This window comes from Struthio camelus, chromosome 13, assembly GCF_040807025.1.
Source record: "Struthio camelus isolate bStrCam1 chromosome 13, bStrCam1.hap1, whole genome shotgun sequence".
NCBI lineage: Eukaryota > Metazoa > Chordata > Aves > Struthioniformes > Struthionidae > Struthio > Struthio camelus.
Window position 1 is genome coordinate 14443678 of NC_090954.1, and position 18960 is coordinate 14462637.

The window sequence follows — 18960 nt, forward strand, 5'->3', positions numbered from 1 at the left end:
GGTGTTGAGGAGATGACTAGCCAAAGGAAACTGATTTCTTGCTACATATGCTGTGTCAAAAATGAGAGGCATTAGTACAACAGAGAGTAAAGATGTGAGCCTGTGGGACATGTAAATTTAAAACTGCATCTGGCCAGGAGACTGGATGCCTCAAGAGACTGATGATAGATTGTCAGGAGTTGGTCAATCTTTGGGATAAATCTAGCATAGGTAATAGGACTGTGTAACTGCAGAGACTGTGTGTTCTAGATTATGCTGACTACTGGAAATCTCTTTTTCTCTTTCTCTAAATACATATACCCAGTAGTTGTTACAAAGGACAATGAGTGCAAGACTATAAGTTGTAAGGTTCCAGCTTCTTGCTTTTCTTAAGCGGTAGTGAAAACAATGACCAAATGAGGGAGAGCTACTAGGAGAGAAAAACTAAAATCCACAGTAAAAGCAGTTCTGCTAAAAAAATGTTGGAGTCTAAGAGGGTCTTTAAAATTCCTGGATTTTTCTCTTTCAAAAAGCAGTAGTGCGTTTATGGCCTTGATAGTCTGCCTCTGAGATCTGGACAAGCGTTCCTATCCTTTATATGAATTTTCTTTAGCCTTATAAATCTCAGTGATACGAATCAATCATTACCGAGCCTCTCTGCGAAAATCTCACGTCCTTTCCACAATGAGTTTCACCCATCATTCCTTTTCCTAATCAACAGAACAAAAACCAACTTCAATCTTCATTCGTAATTGGTATAAAAAACAAGTCTGAGGTTTGAAAAGAAAGTTCTGTTCAAGTTTCCTTACCTCCTTTCTTTTGTCTTCTTTTTCTTTTTTTAAGTATATCTCTTTCTGATTTCTGACTGGATTTGGTAATAAGAGGGCCAGGTTTGAAGGCACGAGGTCTCATGGTATTTCTCATGCATCTAGAAGCAGCAGCCTATTTGCCTTTTGTCATGACCCAAAACCTCCTGAGGACGTGTGTGATCAGAAAGCCTTTCGAGAGTTACCGAGTCAGAAGAATTGAACTATCAAGCCAAAGCTTGACCGTTCATCTGAACGAGCTCTTCAGTGGCATAGTCACGCGCTAGACCAGACTTAGTCTCTTTAGCACTCTGTTTCATGTTGCTCTGCTCACTTCCAGTTTTTCTCCAGTTGTATAGTGTGCCACGAAGCCTGCTCACATCAGACCCCAGGGAATACATAGTCTAAAGTTTATATGACAGCTCAGAAAGTTTCATGGATATCACTAGTGAGAAGATCAAAGTTTAAAGGTGCTGGATTTCAGAGGTATTTGGCCTTAGGGGATTGACCCGTAGGATTTTCATGGCCTTTCCTGGTATCATGAGAGGCATGAGCACTCGTACAGAGTATTTAAATGAGAGTGATTGCGAGGTCACTCGTAAGTATTAATGACTTTCCCAATCTTTCTGTAAAGTGCAGATTTGACTTTATTAACATTTTTGAGGAGGGGAGGAAAGTTAAAGAGTAGGGAAGGGAAAATACAGAGATTTGCATTTGCCTTAGCTACAGAGTGATCTGAGTCAAACTATCTCCAAGAAGAAAACGTCTCTTGTAACCATGCATGCTCAGAAAGAGAGACAATAGAAAAGGAGAAAGCATGAGGAAAGAGATACAGGAATGTTGGCCGACTTAGGTGAAAATTAGAGCAGAGACGTGGGGAGGGCTCATACTCTAAAGGTGAGATCTAGGAGCTCTGATTTTTTCTGCATATTAGAATTAGGGCTAGCTGACTCCTTTATTTCATTTTAATAAAACCACCGGCAAAGGCAAGGATGTGCAGAATAGCCATGCCCATTACCATCATCAGAGACAATACCTTACTTTATTCACTGCCCCTTTTTTCTCCTCTACTTGGTTTTATAGTGAGACACAAAGCTCTTCCACGTCGCAAAGCCAAGGGTGACGTTTCCTTTCAGGCTCAGATGCCCTGGCCTAGCTGCACTGCAACTCAAATAAGTAGCCCCAGAAGGAGGATGGAAAATTATCTGCTAAGTCATTTGAGTTTTGTACAAGTGGTCCCTTCCCAGTTCACTCCACTGCTGAAGTTTTCCCTGAACACATATTCCTGCAGCTTGTAGATGATTCAACTTGCTTTCCCTTCTGCAATTTCTCCTGTCCTTCGGTTTGATCAGAGCTGTAAGTGGCATGGTATTCAGAGCTCAGAAGATATCTTTCTCTGAGATATGCTCTGAAAAATTAAAAGATTTGTCTTCCTCATTTCTCTCCTTACCCTTCATCCCTGCCCCAGCACCTAAACATTAAGTAAGGCTTGGGCCTGATTTTGGGAGTTTCTGAATTTTTATTATCTTATGCAATTTTTTTCTAGAGAATGATTTCTGTGAAACACCTCAGGGTATCTGCTAACATAAACATTGCTCCAGTGGCACAGCCTGTTTGTTTACATCGATAGGAGGAAAAGAGCCCTTATTACGGAAATTTTGACTTTTTTTCCTCAAGCCTCTCCCTGGGAGCCAGCACGTAGGCAGTATTGATACCTGCTTCTTTAATTTAGGGCCAATTTTCTATATAGATGGATGTGACGATGCATAAATAATACACCGCTTAGCTGCATGGGTTGTTTATTCCTGAATTCATTGGCATGCAAAGCACACAAGCAAACTGAAAGCGTCTCTGGATGAGTATTGTCAGATAACTTGCCAGGTTGCTCCCTAGAGAAAATCATCAGGCATACAGAGCTGGAGTTTTTAAAGTCCTTTTATTTTATCCTTTCAGTGCACTCCATGCTGGTACAGCAAAGTTCAGGCTGAATCAGCACTCCCATTAAAATTCTTTATTTTTCAGGAATTTATAAGTTGTCTGTAAAAAGAATGAGAGCAGGACATGACTGTGCAAGATCTGAGCTCTAGAGGGGAAGCTGCACAATATAATAATTAAAAAACACACACACATACACAAAGGAATAACAAATGCTTTTTGAATAAAGCAAATAATTGTTCTCGGGGAGTGTCTGACTGCAGAATGTGGGCAGCTGAAAAATGGCACGGTTTGAACAGGAGCGTTGGTCCATCTGTGCAGAGCCGTCCGCCCGCCCGCCCGCCCCCTCGCAGTCCCCTGCCCCACGTACACCGCGTCAGCTGGAGCCCGCCCAGCGCGGGCCGAAGGAGCCCAGGGGAGGACGGGGTCCCCTGGCTTCTCACGGTTTTGGAGCTCCGAGGGGAAACAACTGCCTGGATATCTGCTTCGCTGTGGAGCTTGTCTTGGTGCATAGTACATTCTACTTAAATAGATTACGAAAGGCCCAATTCTCCCATTAATTGCAAAATTCTCAAGAACTTCATTATGAGCAGGCCTTAAATGTACACTTTAGAGCCTTAATCATCTGATGTGCCATATGCCATTCCCCAAATCTAATATTGTAAGCAAAATCCATGCCTAAGTGGCTTATGATGAACTCATTTCACAACTGATGCCAAATAATACTCAGTTCTTTCTTACTGCTGGGAAGTAACTTCTGCTTTTTTTTTCCTATGGAAATGCGTTATTAACTCTGCTGAAATGAGGAGTGAACGGAACTGGATTTCGAAACATGTGCTGTAGGTCTGGATACTAAGTCCTGACCAGCACTTACTTGGAGCTCAGTCTAAAGCTGGTTTGTAAAATTACCATATATTAAATTTACGATAGGTTTATAGCAGTGTCTCTCTGGCTGTTTAACGCTTGGAAGGACTCTTAGCATCCAGATGCTGTTCAGATACGTGTAAAGAACGGCCCATCCTTTTGAAAGCTAAACGTAAGTGTAAAGGATTTTCCTCGGCTGAAGGTATGGTATTCGGTGTTAGTTGTTTCAGATTAGCAAAAGCTCTCCTCTACTTCCACCATCTAGTAATGACAAGGCAACACACTGCTGACTGGATTAGGGTTTTTTAAAAAATATTTGTTATTAAATTTTGCAAAAATGCAAGCAGGGAAATATAAGCTTGAGAGGCTTAGCTGAAGCAAGCCTATTATCCAGAGACATTTATAGTGGTCTTGCATGTGTTAGTTGGAAAAAAAAGGAAAATAAAAGATATTTTGTTAAAGGAGACTTGTTTGGATTGTCTTCTGGAACTATATTTCTGGTTAGTAACTAACGGCAAGCCTAAGCTGTAATAATAACATAAGCATGATAGTAAGATAATGAGTGAGGATGGATAGTTGATGTAAATTTAAATGAGCAGTTTGGTTGGCCTGTAAGAATAAGGTATCCTAGTTAATTGTGCAGTACGTACACCAAGTATAGTTTAGGAAATGCTTGGAAAAATGAATATGTGAAATAGGAGATATAAGATATAAGAGGTGTAAGGTTAAAAAGACAATAATTTTTTGAATCTCCTTTCTTCTGCATGGTGGCTATCAACAACAAACAGTGCTGGTGCTCTCACCCTCAGAGTGGCAAGGAGGTTGTAATTTTGAAGATGAATAGTGGGTTTAAGCTGTTCAGTTCTGCGTCTTAATTTGAGGCAACTGAACTGATTAGTAGCAAAGATGTGCTAACATATGCGTCTTGTTTTCTGGTGAGTACTCATCTGGTGGGCTTGTAATATTTTTGGAGGAACTAGTCAATGGGAAGAATGGGAGTATCATCGGCTGCATTTTTTTTTTTTTTTTAAGCCTACAAATTCTATGTTTAAGTTAGACGACCAGGCTTTTAGGTTCCCTCCGTAGTCAGCAGAAAGAGATACGCTGCTTCTGTGTGTAATTCAGAGGATCCAAGCTAGCTTCTGCTGTGAATCAAGCTGTGGAGGAACTTCCTTTTAACCATTCATGAGACAGGGAGCCTAAGGACGCTAGGGGCAAGGGCAACCAAATTTAGGTGTCTAACATTAAGGGTGTGAATAATCCTCACAGTTAACAAATGTCTACTTGGCTCTACATATTACAGCTTGTGAAAAATGCTATTCTAGTTGCTCCTGCCTTTCCTCATCCTCCTTGTTTCGAAGCCCCTAATGAGATTAGTGGGAGGAAATTAAATAATTCCCCAGAACAGGCCAGGTTTTTCTACCCACCCCCAAGTCTCCCTGACAGGCAACTGTAGTCCTTTTGCTAATAGAGGGAGATGCTAGTTAGAGTTAACACATTCTCCATCAGACTCTGTACCTTCTGGCATACGCAGCTCCAAAAAAAAAAAAAAAAAAAAAAGAAAGGCAGCTTCTGATCTAGGATAGCTAACCTGCATGAGTTTGCTCCAGTCCATGGTAAAACACATTCACCTTCCTTGCTGTGCACTGAAGAGACCTGAAACGTCTCTACTTTCACTTTTTTAAGCAATTCCCCCCCTTCAAAAAAAAGAAAAAAAGGCTAACAGACATCTGGGTTGATATGGCAGGCACATCTAACCGTAAGTGTCAAAATACTGAAGTCTCAATTTTTTTAAATTTCTGTTAACCTTCAGGTAAAGAGTAATTCCTGGAGTAGCATTCACATGGCCAGGATGCCTGGGTCACAGTTGCTCTTATGCTGACAACGTTACGCAGACGAAAAGTTCCCCCAGGCTCCTGCAGGACGCACACAGCGCGCATACTCAGGAGACCTTGGTAAACAAAATTTGAAAGGCTGATGGTGGTAATGAATGCATTTTGGAGGTATAATAGGTGACTTCAGCTATTTTACCAGAAGATTTTACCAGTACGGCAGCAAGAAAGAGTGCCTAAATTACTGCTAATGGGACAGAATGGCTGGCCACACCTCAAGCTTTATAATAAACTGTCACTATTTAGCTACTAGGGACAATCTATCTTTTCCAGGCTGCCTTTGCTCAAGAGCACCGCTCACAATGAATGTATTTGTCTCCTTTTAACAGCTTGGAACCAAAAAAAAAGATTTCTGAATATCACCCAGCCTTAGCACGTGTCAACGAAACCCACTGGAAGAAGGTCCCACCTCCCGCTCACGGTGATGCGAGGGTCACAGCCCTGCGTTGGTTCAAGGGGTGAAGTTCTGTGTGGCAGTACGAACCACTCCAAGGAGCAAGGCGAATGTGCCTAAAGCACTACTTGCAAAATTATTTATTGTCTCATAATCTTTTAAAGTAGAAAAATCTAACCTTGGAGACAGAAAACACATTAGAAACATCATTAAACATCAATTGCAAAGCACTCAGACATTACAATACACCAGAATTAAAGCGTCTTGCACAACCTGGACTTGTTAGGTCAGTGCTTTCAGATTGCCGTCAACTATCTGCTCACACGCTGCTCTGCTGCAGTTTTCTCCGCTTTCTCTAAGATTAGCATGCCCATGGTGGCACCAGTCTGGCAAAGACCTAGGGCTGTTTAAGAAGGAAGCTGAGGTTCAGGCTGCCAGCTAGGCTGGCTTGCTGAGGAGGATGAAAGGTTTCTCTTTGGTTTCTCCCCGCGTTGAAGGCAACTGCCTGATAACACAAGCCGCAGAGGGGCGATCTGGTGGTTCACCTCTCACAGCACAGCTACCTCTGTGTCGGGCACGGTGCGGGGCACCCACGCAGACCTGCCGAGCTGCAGTGGTAGGTTTAGGCTGAGCCCCCGGCACGAGTGAAGAGCAAGAAACTTAGGAGATTATCCTCCAGGATGGCAATAGGCAAGATGCCTAGAGTAGGTAGCGGCTCTAAAAATTGCTTGAGATGTGCAGCCAGCCCTGGCACACCTCTTAACTGAGAACCATCTTTTTACTGGGATAATCTATCACACTTGAAAAATTCTGAAAGGCTGTATCTTTCCCCCAAACCATCTTTATCATTTTAATTTAAAAGCTTTTTAAAATTATCACCCAAATAAATGGTAAATAGAACAGGGCAAACTGCTCTGAGCTCTCCATTAGTGCAAACAATGCAAAGCGACTGTGTTCTATTTACAGAAAATTAATGAAGGTAAAAAAGATGAACTGCGTGTCATTCTAGTGATTATAAGTTGTTTTTCATGCAGTGAGGTTTGCAGCTTTATACATTAAATTCTGGGACAAAAGAACCATCTCTGCAATATTAATAGTTGTAATATATGATTGCATGTGAAGGGAATAGAAATAACATTTATTTTACTTAATGAAGACTAATGAAGTTATACTGATCTTTCCATTACAGCTTTAGCAAGTTTTTCTAATCAAGACAATTCTACTTTTTGAAAGCTAGTTTTCCAGGTTTTTCAGTTTAAGCATCAAAAAATAGCAGCCAAAAAAGAAAAAGCTCCTTAAGTAGGGAAATAATTTAAACCCATCTCATCTATTTCCCGGACAAATGACCTAGCAGCAGAACCATAAAGGAACGGAGAAAAATCGTCTCTTCCCTTTTATTGCCACCTGCAATTACAGTTTGGAAAAGCCTGTGGGAATGCCCAAGGAGTTCTCAGTTGCTGATGTGGATCTCTTTCTGTTTGGATCTGTCCCGTATCCCCTTGCAAACTGCTCGGTTTTATATCATGTTCTGCAATATGACTTCTGGAAGGAAAAATGTGGAGTAGTCGCCTAGAATTTTGTTATCTTAATTTTTGTCATATACATCTTATGCTGTGCTGCGTCTCCTACATAAATCTGCTGTCTAACACCATCTCATAGCACTAGTAGGGTTGTTGAGCCTTCAAGCATTTTTCACACCTGACAGCTCCTTAGAATGCATCAATTATATTCCTACCTGTGTTCACAGTTTTGCTGTCATTTGAAAAAAAAAAATTAAAAAAAGGATTGATTTTACTTTGCTTTAAATAGAAGAACTGGACAGTCCTTTATAGCCTTTATAAAAACGTGAGTGAGATAACTAACAAACCTGATAGTGCAATGTGCCTAAGAACTGCCATTTTCAGACTGGCAGGTGTGAAGGAAAGAAGCACGACAAGAAAGTCACACTGAAAATAATATGAAAAGAATCATTACCTGTTAGTACCATTTCTAGTTACATTTATGCACTGAAGCACATGTTTACACACATAGATACATTCAGAAAATATATCTATCCATCTGTCCTATAACATTTCATTGCTATATACTGGGTGAAATTTTCAGATTGCAGTTATCTTGGGCTGAGAAATGACTGGCTTGTCCCATTCCCCCTTTCATTCCCTAGCAGTTTGCTTTCATTTTCTAGAGCCAGGATGCCTTTCACGTTGCCACCTGCCTGGTGCCTCGGGTCCCATCTATCCTCAATAACCTCTTTGTTAGCAGGATGTCACCATTAGACACCAGCTGCCTTCTACACTAATCTCAAAGGGACACTGCTCAAGTAAGAGAAAAAAAACAAACCAGAAGTCAAAATTTGTGTAGGGAATGACTGAGGAGCCTCCATGAGAGGTTGAGAAATGCTTTCGGCAAGCAGCAGCCCTTGTGTGGCTGCTTTTCACTGGGCTCAAGGCTGCAAAGCCACTTGGAGACCTGGGGAAAGTTGCATGTTGGACTGCACCGAGGCCGGTGCCACTGCCTCTGCTAACCTAATGCTGTTTTCCCGTCTCCTTTATGACATGGGAATTGTATGAGTCTACCTTGTAAAATGCAGTGATATGCTTGCAGAGAAGATCCACCTGAAAAGTATCAATATTTATCTGTGATTCAAAAGGGCATCCTGTAGACTGGGAGAGGAAAGGCTGGTAGACTGCACACCTGGACCAGCCAACGTACCAGCTTGGTGGGGTGCGTGCCTGAGAGACGGCGCTTCAGAACAGGGTGTGCAGTATAAAAGGAAGAAAAACAAACAAACAAGCAAAAACCCCGACAGTGAAGCTTTCCAGGGGCTTGTCTGCAGGCTATTTCTCAAAGAATCCCAGAACAATCATAAAATAAAATACAATAAAGTTTTGTAAACTGAAGGAAGAAACTGCATTGCCCTCAAAAACTGCATTGGTATAGTGATGCTGCCACACTTATAGGTGCAAATAGGTGCTGTAGGTACAAATGTGTGCTTTTCTCACTGCTTCAGTAGAGGAGTGAGGGTGTCCTTCACTTCGGCCAGGCAAGCTTTGCAATTGCTGCTCCACTTTAATGCTGGAACTGAAGCCTGGGAAGTGACAGGCCAGTGATGACTTTGTGGCGCCGCTTTCGGTCTCTGTTACTTCTGTAAGGGCTTCATATAACATAATTACAAATAAGGTGGAGGGAAGCATTGTTGCCATAGTCAGAAGTCTTAATGTCTTGCTAGCTTTTTTTTTTTTTTTTAAAAAAAGGACAATAAAGCCTTTTTTTCTTTAAGTATTTTGTAGTTTCCCTCAGCGCTGTTACCCACACATCGACTTGACTTATTTCTTGGCCTTGCACACATGAAATAGGAAGCCAGCAATTTTAATAAATACAGACTTTTCTGGCCAGTTGAGATGAACATAGCTAAGGAGCTATGTTAGCATAGGAGCTGGACCTTGGTGACTTTCAAGAATTATTCATCTATCTGCTGGGTCAGGTTCTGATCAGTTATTTTAACACTTCTGTATGACACACCACATATCCTTGTGAGGCCAGGAAACAGGATGACCCAGAAAGCCGCACCTTTGGTTTGCCTGCCTGGGCAATTCTGGAAGTCTGTTGACCTTGCTTCCCTCTAGATAAAAAGACTGAATAAACTGCCTCCAGAAGAGGCAGAGATCATACTACTTTTGTAGTACTGCCAGCAACCACTAGCCTGGGTAAGTCACCTTTCCCTCACCCCTGCCATCCCCAGAAAAATAGCAGCATCCAGTGTGATTTTTGGAAAATCCACCCCACTGGCTGGGAAGGCGTTAGGAAAATCCACCTCTGTCTGTGAGTTTCTTTTTTCATGCTTTAGCTCCTCATGGATGATACCCACATGAAACCATTCTCATTGAAACTCACTCCTGGGCCTTGGGTGCCCCAGGCCAGGGCAAGAGGCATGGGCATGGGCTTATGGCATGCCCCTCTCGGCTTTGGAGGAGGAGGAGGTCTGTGACAGCTTTTCCCATCACGATTTAAAAAGAAGAGGGGGAGGGCATCCACTTCGCAGTGGAAGCAATTTGATACATGGCAGCAACCCACAGGGAGCAGGTTTGGGCTCTTGGGGAAGGGTGGGGGGTCATCTGCAGCCGTAAAGCAGCCTCACTGCCCCCGACACATCGGCAAGCGGGACGGGGGCTGCTGGACGCAGAACGGAAAGAAAAGGGAGTAGGGGGAAAAAATCCTGCGAAATTATTTACCTGACTTTGATTTCTGCACAAATCTTGCCCTGAGAAGGGCACAGCTGTCGCTCCCTTTGTCAACATCAGCAAGTAATTATGTAAAGAAAAACATCACTGTACTTTTGACTTTGTTGCTTGTCATGACGGTCGGGGACCGATAGATGGACCACTTGGATTACACAAGCTAGTCAGCCGGTGGGGTAATGCAGAGCTGGAAGGTCTCCTCTCTCTTCAGCTAGGCTTGTTATTTTTTTCTCCTAATAATAGAGTGAGAATTGAGAAAGAGAGAGAAAATTAGCAGTGGAAAAAGCAGCTCCTCTTGTTGAATAGACGGTTTAATTTATTCCTGAGCACAATGTACCTGAGGAGTGATAAGAAACAAGTTTGATATCATGCTAAATAAATAAAAAAGAGGTTACATAACCCAATTTTCCCTGAGTCTTACAGCAGTTTCTATTTTCTCATTTCATTTAACCAGAGCCAAATTAATAAGAGGAGAAAAGTAGGGCTACCTGGAATACTACAGGATTACTTGAAAAGAAAAGGAGGTCTTTAAGCTAATGATTTTGTTTCACAGCAGTTCACGACGGCTGAGCTCCAGCAGAAGCCGCCGGACGGAGCCTGAGGCTGTCGCAGGGTGGCCCTGGCCCCCGCCGGGGCAGCCGCCGCCGCCGACCCGGTGGCTCCTCTGCTGCCCGTGCCACCGCGCTGCCGGCATTTGGCCAAAAAAAAAAAAAAAAAAAAAAAAAAGTGTCCTTGGTAACACTTGCCAGAGCATGATTATGGCCTGTCAGGTGCCTAGAGGGAGAGGCAATAGCTTAGGGTGGTTGCTGTAGTGTCTATGTGTTGTTCCTACGGTAGAAGAGGTGCAATAAACTTTGATAAATGCCCAAGATTTCAAAGGCAGCTGATTAAAACAGATTAAAATGATTTAATTAGCGGGAGAGTGCAATGAGCCCATCAGCTGGTACTTTTCTCCCCACTCCCCCTTCTGGTTCCCTAAGAGCAGAACTAAGGAGCAAAGAAAGCAAAATATGGAGTAAAATTTGTATTTATTTATTTATTTCCAGATTTCAGTTCTGCTTATTTGTGAAATGAACCACTACTACAGCTGCAAGGAGAGGAGCTGATGACACCCACACACCACCCTTCGCCAGGATGTCTGAATTTCACGTGTAAGAACATAGAAACCACAGGTCTGTCACCAAGGGAAGGAGGCTTCAGGCACGGCTTTTGCATTTCATCTCTAGATATATTTTTAATAACAGCCTAGAAGGAACAGTGGATGCAAGGGTTTACATGTAAAATTTCCCATAAAAACAGTGGTAGGTGATTTTATTATTTTTTACCTCCTGTTCCACTGCAAAGGAGTAATATACATATAGAAAACACAAAAAAAATCCCTAAAAGCAAAAAAAAAAACCCTCAAAACTGTGAGGAGGCTTTCTTTGCACTAGTTTTACTTTGGTGAGCATAACAAACATTAAACCAAAGAGTATGAAACCGAAAAGTAGGGTGTCAGTATCTTTCTGATTGGCTGGAGGGTGAGGGCGAGCGGGAATTATGTTAGTGCAGGAACAGAGCTTGCAAAGCTGCTGTGTGTTGTACTACAACAGCTTCTCTTGGACTAGATTTTCCTGAGAGGCTTAAATTGTCACAGTAAAAGGGGAAGGTCCTACCCTCTTAGTCTGACGGGCCCACTCAGCTTTCACTTGCGCATTGTACTTTACTTTTCAGTCCTTGTCCCCAGGCTGAGCTCAAAGGCCACGGTTAATTAGAAGACCTGATGCATCGAGAGCCTTGGATCCGGCTCCCCCTCTGAATGCTAATGCCTGTCTGCCAGCCGCTAGTCCCAGGGCGTAAATAACTCTTGCGATGGTCTAGCGCGGAACTAAAGCTCTTATTTTACACGCATTGTAACCATGCTGCTGGAAGTGAACTTATACATGCAAAATGTGCATCAATAAACAGTGACAAATGTGACCTGATTCCTCTGGCGTTAGGCATTTCGACTGGTATCTTTTGTGTTTGGAAAGACCTGGAATGGGAAAACAAATTAATCAGTATTAGAGATTTTGTCACCACTTGGACTTATTCGTTTAAAAAAAGGAAGAACCTCTTTGCTTGTGCAGCATGTTGAGGGACATGAGCCTTTAAGAGGCAATAGGTGCTTTTGACTTGCTTCTTGCAGTGTTTACTGCTTTCACGCAGCTCAAATAATGATAAAGCTTGAGTGCCTTTGGTTCAGCAAGACAGCATGTAGTTCCCTGTTTGGACATCTGTGTGTCAACATATCTACTTGTCCCAAAGTACAGTGTAACACACAGGGTTACAGATAAATCTTTGTGATGCACTCCCTGCCATCAGGCCAAAGGCACTGACAGCATGAAACGTGTCTCAGAGGTCAAATGAAGCAGGCAGAGGGCACTGCACATGGTAGAGTTACGCTGTGATGTAACTATCGCAGCTGATTTACCTTGACTTTAACAACAGGCTTTCCACCATAAACAAAATAATACAGTAGCATAGCGTGCTGCAGATAGGTTTTGCACTGGATTGTAGGCTAGAAATGCATTGCAGATGGCATTTACTTAAAAGATAAGTAAACTTCTATTTTTGTTCCTGCTTAGGAATTTAATTAGGAATAAACCTAATTAAAAGCTAGGCAGAATGTTTTCCTCTTCACTTAAAAAATTAAGGCTAGTGACAACATCTGTGTTACATAATTTATTATCTGTTGTGTACAGTTTCCCAGCGTATAAACTGATATACAAAAAACCTGCAACCAAATAATTAAACAGCATTCAAACACTAATCTAATTTGGGATAGGATAGTTCAGTATAATTTCTTGTCTTCAAAGTATTGCTCTAATCCCATTCCAGAACGCCATCTGACCTGTGTTAGGCTGTGGATTACTAGGGGTAAGTTCACCATCCATATACCAGCTCTGTTGTTAAATATGAGCTGAAACTTCACCTGAACAGATATTGGGATGTCAGTGTTAGAGGAAGGTCCCACTGACGTCCAGAGAATCCAGGTGAAAGATGATTTTGGGGTTCATAGCCCTGGATCGCACAGGGGATGGACGTCATGTCTACACCTTATGGCGAATGGCAAGGATAGCAACTATAGCAGTAATACTGCTTCTGGCATGAAGTAGTATTTTCCTTCAGCTTTCCATCCCCAGGTGTTACTTAATGCAGAGCACCATGGGAATCCTGTGGCAAGGACAAAAAGGAATGACTGCTCAGTGGCATGTCACGGCCCACTTTAGTCAACTTTCTTTCATGTTACACTCTGTCTCTCTGTTCCTCTCCCCGTTATCTTCCACTGCAGCGAATTCTTTAGGCAGTTCCCCTCCTTCTTATCATCCTGTTTTTTAAGTCTTGGTGGTAGTAGCACTCTCCTGGGAGGCTCAGCACTTCCAGAGGAAGCTTAACCCCGTGCCTCCAGGCACGTGCTCTGGCCAGCTAAGCCAGAGAAACAGGAGAGCTGGAGTTAAACTCACTCTCTGGCAGCAGTGGCACTGGTGCGCGGCGCGAGCAGACATGCTCTGAGCGTGATTCACACCCTTAGGAAACTGGTTAAGCAGAAGAGTAGCTCTATAGGGGTTGTAAATAGCCTGAAGGAGCACCTAGGCCACTGCAGGGCAAAGTCAAAGGATGACTTTCATCTTCTTCATGGGCTTAAGTCAAGGTGTATGACTTTTCCCAGAAATGGATCAGACAGGAGAGCCTGTAAGAACAAGGACAGCTGAGAGGAAATTGCAGAAGTTCCTTCTCTTAGGTGTTTAGCTGGTGGCTCTCCACTGCCAACGTGCTAGCTGATGGCAACTCCAGCTGGGCATCAATAACTACAGATGGAAACATGATGTCAGTGTGTTAGCAGGCATGCTGTGGAAAACATTGTGTGTAAGATCCTTTGACCATGTATATTTAATCCTAGGGGGATGGATTTAGCTGGGGTTCTTCAAGGAAGCAGCCTTTTCTATCACTGCAGCCAAATTTATCAGGGACTGCCATTTAATCTGTGCCACTAGATGCCTACATTAAGGTCCTGAAATTAGCAAAGCAGAAGTGGAGATGTATCAATAGCAGGTCTCTTTGTGAAAGAACTGTTAACCTTACCACCCCTGTTTGCCTGGAGACACTCGGCAGAGATTTGTCTCTCTTGTCTGTGCTTTTAACCTTAGCTGGGAGCTCTGTCTTCAGCTTTGAGAACTGATTGTGCTCCCAATTCTACTTAAGCTGGCAGAATATCTTTGTACAGCCCATTACAGCTGCCAGTCATCTAAATTACGTAATTTACATTGATTTGATTAATGCAAAGAGTTTTTATCCATTTAGAATGGAAAATGATTTTGCTGTTGCCATTGCGAACACAACTCTTTGAGACAAAGTAATGTCAGGCTTTAATTTGCCTTCCAAACATCTCTCCACTCCCCTTGCATGTCTCATGTTTCAGTGCAATACATTAGATCACGGAAACGTAGATTACTATGCAATCATCTGGAGGCATGTCATTGTATTCTTGCATGTTTCCCATCCATTAGCAATTATTTAAATAAAGCTAGTTTTTCTCTTCACACTTGCTAATTTTCTTCTATAAATAAGATGAAGTACAAACATACAATACAGCACAACCACTGGAGAAAATATTAAAGTGAAGCTCACCACCTCATCAAGCCAGGGATTGCTAAGTATTTATAAAGCAAATCAAATATTCTTCCTCAAAAATGAAGTCATTTGTTTCCCACACGGAAATTCCACCTCGATTAAGACATCTAAACTTCTATTTGGGTTACAGCTTTGTTTCAATATCACTTTTCTCCAATGACTGTGGCGAAATGTTATGATTAAGAAAAGTAGAAAATTGTATTTTATTGTGTCAGTGAAGTGGGGAGTGAAGTAAGAAAATGAAAGCTTATTTAAAAAGAAAGGAGAGAGAGAGTTTCTATTGCAGTTGGAAGGCAAAACTGAAATATCTGAAAAGCCAGATCAAATGCCACACAGAGAGATTCCCTCAGTGATTAATTAGTTTTTCAGAAAAAAAAACAAATGAACTGTGTTTTTTACTGTTTCTTGTGCTGCATCCCATGTTACGCACTTAACAATTCCAGGGGAGGCCCCCCACTCTTTCTGCCTCAAAACACTTTGCTCTGTAGACCTCGGTTCTGTCCCAGGCTGCTTCCACCTACACAGAGTAATGAATCATAACAAAAAAAAAAAAACCTTGACATGCATGGGGAACAGCTATAATTATGGGAAGGCTATCGTGTTGGGAGTACCTTTTATAATGCTCTGTTTTGTGGCAGCAAGATTTTGCCATTCGGTTCTGCGCACTGCAGTCTGCATTGCTCAGTGACTTTGGGACAAAATGAGTTACTCATTCTCTCTCATTAAAAATATCTTGTATCTGGAAGGGAGCTGAGGATAGAAGGGGAGAGAGAAAGTATCATTATGGGCATGAATTGTCTTTCTGATCTAGTTTGATTTCATCCTCGCCTGTGGAATGTGAAATGTTCTGATTGACAGCAGAAATGCCATAATTAGATGACTTTTAATTACTGTTAGTTGTTATATAGGTTTGTCATGTAGCTGGTGCATGAGAAAAATTGCTCAGTAAAATTCTTATTTTACCACTACGGGAGCTTTGCAGCATTAAGAAGTGTATATACATTGCTGTCAAACCTCATGGTCGGCTCCAAAAACATATGTTCCTAAGGGAAAAAAAATCATATTTATCTACTATGGCAGTAACAGTGCTTTTATCTTGTACTAGAGACCCACTAGATCCTGACATAATTACCCTGCTTTGGCAGGCCTGACATTTAGTGGTGTACACACACCTGCGCACCACGCAAAACTGTAACTGCTGCTGAGCTGGGTATCCTAGCTCTGCTCATCACTCATGATAGAAAAATTGGACTAAGATAGAAATGAAAAAAAACAATATTTTTGATTATATTAATTTGAATGAAATTGGGAATAATATCTGCTATCCCTGTTAAAGTGAGAGTGGACCTACAGCTTTGATCTTGCAGCCCTTTTCTCTCTTGATGTTCACTGAAATGGCCATTCCTTGTGGGTCAGCAGGCTCCAGAGACCACCCACGTGCTGCCTGCGCGCCCTGGGCTGGGGCAGGCTGAATTCCACTCCCAGCCAGGATTTTCAGCCATTCAGCCTTGGCGTTTGGAGAAACCAGAGTCCTCCCAGAAGCAGAAGAAAGTCTGACCACATTATCTGTTGAACATCTCTCCAGACCCTTCACGGATGAACTTTCGGGGTATCTCAGCTGGCAACTTCGTGTAGGCTTCCAGTTTTCTTCCTCACTGAAAAAAGTGTGTAATTGGGACCTGTGTTTTACCAACACACCGAAAAGAAGTTGATCAGTGCCAAACTTGTCAGCAGACACCTCCCCACCCCCCCCACCCCCCTTAGATGTAGAGGTAAGATATCTACAAGGACCAAGGAATGATGCCTAACAGAAATAAAGCTCTCATGCTTGTCTGGCTTTGGACCTTTACAGACGTGTTGACATGCCGAGCCTGGCTAAATTTCTTTGTGGTGATTAATGCAGCACCGTGCCAGGAAATGAATATGTGAGAGTTGTTTGCCTCCTATATCAAACTGGGCACATGCTTGTTAAAAAAAAAAAAAAAAAAAAAGGTACCAAAGGTATCCTCTGCACCTACGCTGAGTACAACCGATTGGTCCCACTGACCTCCGTGGAGCTATGCTGCTCTCTAGCTGCCAAGTCTCCAGCCTATGGAGTCTTGGTTTTAAAGTAGGTTAAGCCCAAGGATTACAAGGGACAGGAAGGAAGGAGAAAGGGAAGGTTTGGGGGTAGATTCATTATTGAATTTCTGTAAAATATTTTTTTCCACTCCAGCTGCTATTAAAGTCTTTTTTTTTTTTTTCTTTAACACTCAAACTGATTCCTCTTTTCCAGACTTAGATTTGAATTAAACTGGTATTCAGCTTCTTAGGTCTGTTTTGGCTTAGCCTGCTCAGACATGCCTGCAGGCGGATCCCATTAGCACTGCTCATCCCCCCCCCTCCATCTCTGTCGAGCTTCTGCCTGTGACCTGGAGGGTAATTAATGGTGTAAATGGGAACAAGCAGAGGCAATGCCAGGTGCTGAGGCTGTGAACACGCATTCAGGGCTTGCAGAGGCCATGTAGCTAAAGACAAAATAATACAAGTAGCCAGACAACTATATGTAAATATGCACCCACTCTTCTCTTAGAACTGTTGCAACTTCCATTTCCGTTATTTTTAGCAAATGCACAGATGCATTACGCATCTGATAATTCTTAGGGAAGGTCCCTGTCTAGTTGCTAAAATTTGTGTGTTCTGTGAAGCTTTTAATAGTTCAAATCCAACCTAGAAAATCACTGCAAGTCATATTGTACCTTTTCAGCAGTGCAGTGGAGAGCCTAGATCTTGCCTCTGCTACTTCGAATACTCAGGACGCCTCCATATAAACCACTAGGCCTAATTCAGCTTTTGCTAGTTTTGACTTTTTGTAAGTTTAAGTCATAGATCAAATCGACTAGCCAGTTGACGTGATGATGATCACAGCCGAGGCAACAGCCAAAATCAGAGTAAATTTTGCTGAACATATCCGTTAACAGCCCTGGTTAAGCAATTCCATATACAGAGAATTATCTACTACACCTAAGTACCACTGGTTACAGTATTGCAACAGGAAGTTACTAGATTTCAATACTAGAGAAACATAACTGTTTGTAGGAAGATACATCCCACTGCCTTTATCTACAGCTGGAAAGGCAGACTGTGGTTAGCATTTGCAGAATTGATGGAGTTCCAGCATTGAAAAATGGCTGAATGAGAACGAAAGAGAAGCAGAATCCAGCTCCAACCTATCTGCATATAAACCTTGTGGTGAAACAACCTGATTAGAAGCATATATTTTAGCTATTCTGTGGCTGGCTAACTGGTAACACATCATACTGCTCTTGGGTGTGGATAGTACGGTCACAAGCCAGCGAGGCTACAGACCACCATGTCACTCCATATCTCGTCCTACAAATGGGCTGGCAAACTAAGGGAAGGTATGAACTTTCTGAAGAATAAGGAATTTTACATACTAGGAGGTATTAAATAGCATATTGAAAATTAAACCCGTGAGTCTTTCTTCCTTGATAACTTCCTGGAAAAATATAGAGGTAATCTAAAATAATATACTTAGATTAATATGTTTATGTATGCACATATGCATGTCTATATTGCAAAGCATGGATATTGGAAATGCATATTTCTGCTTCCAAGGTGTTACAGGATTTCACGATTACTCACTTTAAATCCTCCCACCACATAACTGCTTGAGTGAGAATTAGTTTTTGGTTCCTTTCCTTCTGTACAGTGTTAATTTCTTAATGTCAAATGGTGACATTGTTTTTGACACTCATAAAAAGTATTAATTTGTAAATTAATTTATTTATAGGCTTCCCTATAGACTTCAGCACTAGCAAGTCTGAATGCCCTTCAAAAGTTGATAGGTGACACTGTCATACCTCAGTCTATGACGAACAAACGAGGTCTTGTAATATTGATGCAGTGGGTTTAACCAAACATCCTGTTTTCCTTTGCTAGAAAGCCAATATGCCTTTTTTTTTGGCAAATCAATGCAAGTATGTTATTAACTGCAAACATAAGCTCAAATTATACTTTACAGCAGTTATGATTTAGTACATAACCAAACTAGTTCGTAAAGTCAATGCAAACCTTTCCATGTTGCTGTCATGGAAATCAGAGCAAATGTTTGCATAAGTAACAACATTCATAGCCTGATCCAGAAAGACCATTTCCCCAATATCTTACCTGAATTGCATTTACTGAAAATGTAGCTA

At 42.0% G+C, this 18960-nt stretch overlaps 1 long non-coding RNA gene across 30 annotated transcripts in view; it reads left to right on the forward strand.

The window, feature by feature from the left end:
- Positions 1–18960, forward strand: part of LOC104151033 (uncharacterized) — a 91031-nt gene that overhangs the window by 31101 nt on the left and 40970 nt on the right. For 25 of the 30 annotated variants that reach the window (XR_011143968.1, XR_011143965.1, XR_011143981.1 and 22 more), the window contains one exon: positions 11155–12067. This is a non-coding gene — a long non-coding RNA (uncharacterized lncRNA). Of the gene's footprint in view, positions 1–5805; positions 10576–11154; positions 12068–18960 lie in introns of those variants that run through there. The other 5 variants (XR_011143964.1, XR_011143966.1, XR_011143961.1 and 2 more) reach the window with 4 other exon arrangements.